We start from the raw sequence: 6,000 nt of genomic DNA on the forward strand, positions 1-6,000 counted from the left end.
CATTCTCCCTCTCCCTCTCTCCCTCCCTCCTCCTCTCCCAATAAAAATCTCTGACCAACAGTTGACCTTTCGCCGTGGCCCCCTCCGTTTCCTCCTCCTCCTCTCCTTCCATTCCCTTCTTCTCTCCCTCTAACCTCCACCACTGAAGCTCCACTGCCGGCCATAGGGACCAGCAGCTGTGGGGAGGTGGAGAATGGGTGGGTGGGGGGTGGGGGTGGGGGGGGGGGGTTGAGTCATGAGTGTCATGGCACTGGTAAAGTCATCGCTGGGGCTCCGATGCGGGGCATCACTTCCCCTTCAAAGGCAGTGTGATGACGTCCATTAGCCCCCCCCCCCCGTTTCCCCCCGCTGTTCCTGGGCTCTGACAGGTCGAGACAGCGAGGGTTAATAAAGTGATACCAGGTGTTTGGCCAGATAGGCTTTTTTCTCTTCTCTTTTTTTGTTTTACTCCGCCACCAAACTGGGCCCCCCTGTATTTCACACTGCTGAATCCTGCTGGGGACTCAAGCATGAGAGCTAGCTAGCCAGGAGGGTGGCCACGTATGTCAAACATGAAAACACCCCTCAGGTAGCAGTGAGTCAAGAGACATCGATGGTGGCGTGTGTGTGTGTGTGTGTGTGGTGTGTGTGTGTGTGTGTGTGTGGTGTGTGTGTGTGTGTGTTGTGTGTGTGTGTGTGTGTGTGTGGTGTGTGTGTGTGTGTGGTGTGTGTGTGTGTGTGTGTGGTGTGTGTGGTGTGTGGTGTGTGTGGACATCCTAAGCAGAGGGGAGGACACATGTCATGTGATGGCAAGCTGAATAGCATCAGAGTTCCAATGGGCCTCTATGACAATATGGGTTAACTGAGCACAACAAAGTGTGTCTGATTATTGTACCACGGAGGAGATTTAGCCAAAAAGATCCACAAGCCCAAATCCCACAGTCACTTTCCCGGCTCAGTGGATACACAAGCACAGATCAGAGGTTTATAGGGTGGTACACCTGGGGCGGCAGAGAGCCTAGTGGTTAGATCGTTGCGCCAGTAACCAAAATATTGCTAGTTCGAATCCTGAGCTGACAAGATAAAAATCTGTTGTTCTGCACCTGAACAAGGCAGTTAACCACTGTTCCTAGGCCGTCATTGTTATATAAGAATTTGTTCTTAACTGACTTGCCTAGTTAAATAAAGGTTACATTTAAAAAAATGAGTTGTGTGGGGTGGCTTGAGCCCAGGAACAGTAGAAAAGAGGACCCCCTGAAAAGCTGTGAAGATCAAACCCAGTGAAAGGGAATCATTGTGGCCAGAGCAAATTGCCTCTGACAACGAGTGAAGAGCACAGAGGGAAGCCGCTAGCGGCTGCAGCCGCGATGTTAACTAAGGGAGTCCTCGGCTTGTGTGTGTATATGTGTGTAAAGCTGAAATTACAGTATATACAGCAAACAACCACCAGATTTGGTTTCCAACACCCTCAGAACCAACTCATTGTGAGTATGCCCCCACCCCATGGCCCAACCAGCAATTCATATCGTTCGATGTGGTCCTGATGGCACGTGAAAAAAAGGGTCAGTGCCCGAGGCTGTTTCATCAGACTTGTTGTGTTTATAGGCTGCAGAAAATGTACCTGTCACAGCAGGAAAAAAGTTACCACCTGAAGAGATGATATATGCATTGTTTGCACTTTGCTCCATCCATATTGAGATGTGCTGTTTTTCCCCACGTGGGACCAACGCCATGCTTTGGGAATGCTTTCTCGCCGCTTCTGTACTGATTGGCTGTGATTGCTAATGTCATAGGATGTTGACTACGAGACCGGACGAGACGATCAGATTCTCCTGGAAAGATTCTACCAACGCACTCCCGACATTTTCCACATGCTCCGAATTTCATTCACATTAAAGCGACGGTACTTAACTCTTCCGAGTCGCCCAGGTCTAAATTGACCCTATGGGCTCTGAAGAAAGCCTCAAGCGTACACACACAGGTTCCATGGCCGTACCCCATCCCGTTTAATGAGGGGCACCTAATTAACACTAATTAACGTCAATGACAGGCAAGGGGCCATTAGTCAGCTAATCCGTAGTTTACATTTTCCCTCTCTTGAACCCTGCTGGCGAATTCTCACCAAATCACAGAAGGACACATTGTTAAGAAGCTCAGCTGGCATCAAAGCTACGGCCCCTCAACAAGTTGCCCCATTAGGACCTGAGAGAGAGAGCTGAGGCCTGATCAGAACACACCACTCACACAGCCCTAGGACTGGAAGGGGTGGTTGGGTGTGAGGTGGGGGCTGTGCCCCCGGCCCCCCGAGTTTAGACCCTCGCCCGATCCATCAATGACTCGTTTGCTCTCTTTCATGATCCCTGGTCGTGTAAAAAATGTTGAGCGTGAACGTGGGTAGTAAGGGATCTGAAACTGTAAACAGGCCTCAGTGTATGGGCTCTGTTGGGACAGAGATGGGAGCCAGAGTGAGGAAGTGTGTGTGCTGAGGGGCGAGGGTGGGAGAGTCTCTGGTTTTGAAGGGGACAGGGGTGGTGGGATAGGTTCTGACCTTTGTGTGTTCTCTGTGTTGATAGCACTGTTTCTCTGGGCCAGGGTTGTGCAGTGGAAGCTGTGAATGGGACAGTGAGATGGAGCACTTGTTCACTGTTATTGTTAATAAAGCGACACTTCTTGGCAAACCACACAAAACCCCAAAACCGCGATGATCTGCCAACACACATTTTGTGCATTAATCAAAAGGGATAATTAAAGTAACTGTCACAGTGTTTCCAGAATTTCTATAAATATTACCTCTATAGAATTAATTACAAATAGTGAGTAAAATAGTTTTTTGACCAATTTTTTTTTAAGTCGAATGGATATTTGGGATTTTGGCAAAGAAAGCACTTTATCTACTTCCCGGACGTCAGATGAAATTGCAAGATCCAATCACATGGATCACTAATCAATTTAAACAATGTCACTTTAAATAATGCCACTTTAATAATGTTTACATATCTTACATTACTCATTCACATGTACTGTATATACTGTATTTTTATACCATCTACTGCACCTTGTCTTTAAATGTACATGTTCTCATTCACCCCTTTAGATTTGTGTCTATAGGTAGTTGTTGGGAATTGTTAGATTACTTGTTAGATATTACTGCACTGTTGGAACTAGAAGCCACAAGCATTTCGCTACACTCGCATTAACATCTGCTAACCATGTGTATGTGGCCAACAAAATTGAATTTGATTTTGGATACCATGTTTATGTCTCTGCATCCAGTTAGAAGGAAGTTAGAGGTAGTTTCGTTAGCAACAATGACTGGATATCTATGGTAACAGCTAGCATGCTATAATGCTATATTGTACATAGACATCCAGTCATTGCGCTAATGCTAGTTAGCAACTTTCTTCAAACTGCAAGCAGAGACATAAAATGGTATCCACGTTTTTATCTGACTCATTGCCAAAATCTCGATGTATCCCATTAAGTATGTTAAAAAGCAGATTTTCAGTGTTGGAATGGTGTCGGCGTACACCAACAACAGAATGGTGTGGGCATATACCGCGTCCATTAAAAATATTCAATATATAACATCAATCCTCTATGAGGAAATAGCTAATCTTTTTTTAACAGTCTGAGATAAGTTTGAGGTGTTGTTCTTGAAGTGTTTTTTTCTCAAATGTATACTTGGCCACAAATCGAGTATAAAATGAGTCAACAACATATTTGGTTATGAGTTAACAGAATATGAACTTTTAAAAGTTAGATTTACTTCAACGTTATGTTGTTGGAGTGTCACTCAAACTTCTGGAGACATTTTCTGAATAAGTTGCTATGGGCTGCTGTACAGTATGCAGCATTCACAAATGTTTTACTCCTCAATAAAGAAAATATGCCTGGTGGCTCATTGAACATAAATCAACACTTCCTTTATATGGTATGTTAATATTACCCACATGATTAAAATAGCTATTACATCCATGGATTGGTAATATAACAAACATGGCTTAAGGAAGAGCAGTCATAGTTGACTGACTTTCCCCATGTTTGCACACTGCAATAAATAACACACTATTCAGCCTAATTTCTCCATGGGTTTGACCTGACATGTCCCTTTAAACTCTCTTTAGTTCCTCTGTGTAACTTTATCGGCCACAAAGAAACTGTGCACCACCTGCATGTTCATAAATCAGTCATTCTTTTGAAATCATAAAAGTGAGCCCCCACGTTTACTCTAGCGCTTCCTACACGTCAACTGTCCAACACCTCTTTTTCACTCATCTCCTCCAAGCTCTTGGAAAGTAAAACGTTATAAATTCCAGCACATAGCCAGGCAGTAGGCTTCAGAGTGTTGTGTTATTTTGTGGCTCCATGGATAAGTACAATGGAAAGACAGCTGTGCTCTCTATTGGGGTCTTGGAGCCACTGGAGCTTGGGAGCACATGTTCGTTAATGATCAATTACAAAGGCTACAATGGGGGAACTAGTCGCTGAGGGCTGTCGTGCTTTGCATCTCAAACCATTTGACTGACCAAACCTTCTGCTAAATGTATAACCGAGGATGTCGTCTTAAATTGATCGTGGATGAGTCGACGGTTTAAGCCCATTAGGGCTGGGTGTAAAAACAGTCATTAGCTATTAAATATTGATTTACTGAAGATACGAGTCAGCTAGTTACTTGCTTCCCCTCAACTTTCCTCTAATTATAAAGAAAGGCTGTCATTAATAATGTTTGGAGAAACTTCTACATCTGAAAACACCTCAGATTGTTTAAATGCATTTCAAGTTTTCCTGATCAAAATAGTTCAGTTACATTTTCAAACACAACTATTTTGGCAAAAACAATACATACTGAACAAAAATATAAATGAAACATGCAACAATTTCGAAGACTTTACTGAGATACATTTCATATAAGGAAATCAGTCAATTGAAATACATTCGTTAGGCCCTAATCTTTGGATTTCACATGACTGGGAATACAGATATGCATCTGTTGGTCACAGATACCTTTAAAAAAAAGTAGGGGAGTGGATCAGAAAACCAGTCAGTATCTGGTGTGACCACCATRTGCCTCATGCAGCACGACACATCTCCTTCACATAGAGTTGATCAGGCTGTTGATTGTGGACTGTGGAATGTTGTCTCTCTCCTCTTCATTGGCTGTGTGAAGTTCCTGGATTACATTTTTTTTTAACCTTCATTTAACTAGGCAAGTTAGTTAAGAACAAATTCTTATTTACAATGATGGCCTACTGGGGAATAGTGAGTTAATTGCTTTGTTCAGGGGTAGAACGACGGATTTTTACCTTGTCAGSTCGAGGATTCGATCCAGCAACCTTTCYTTTACTGGCCCAACACTCTAACCACTAGGCTACCTGCCGCCCCAAATTAGAAGGGAACAGGAACATGCGGTCATCCACGTCGATCCAGAGCATCCCAAACTTGCTCTATGGGTGACATGTCTGGTGAGTATGCAGACCATGGAAGAACTGGGACATTTTCAGCTTCCAGGAATTACTTGCGACATATGGCCATGCATTGTCATGCTGAAACATGAGGTGATGGTGGTGGATGAATGGCACAACAATGGACTTCAGGATCTCGTCATGGTATCTCTGTGCATCTCAAGACATTGGAGGCGGCTTATGATAGAGAAAGGAACATTTAATTCTCTGGCAACAGCTCTTGTGGACATTCCTCCAGTCAGCATGCCAATTGCACAACACTTGAGACATCTGTGGCATTGTGTCATGTGACAAAACGACACATTTTAAAGTGGCTTTTTGTTGTCCCCAGCGCAAAGTGAATCCGCCATATATCGAGCCTGTGTTCCAAGTTATTTTGAAGAGTGCTTAAATCATTTGTTTGGATGAAGAGGCATAGCTTTGGTTCCCAAGTCCTGTCTTGAAATCTCTTCACACCATAGTCACTTTATCACTAAAGGTTTAAACTACAAAATGCATTACAGTATGATAGGGGTGTTCTAATCTAGACACCAAGTTAGGAGTGTTAGATTTGCAACAT

Source organism: Salvelinus sp. IW2-2015, linkage group LG35 (genome assembly GCF_002910315.2).
Source record: "Salvelinus sp. IW2-2015 linkage group LG35, ASM291031v2, whole genome shotgun sequence".
Lineage (NCBI taxonomy): Eukaryota > Metazoa > Chordata > Actinopteri > Salmoniformes > Salmonidae > Salvelinus > Salvelinus sp. IW2-2015.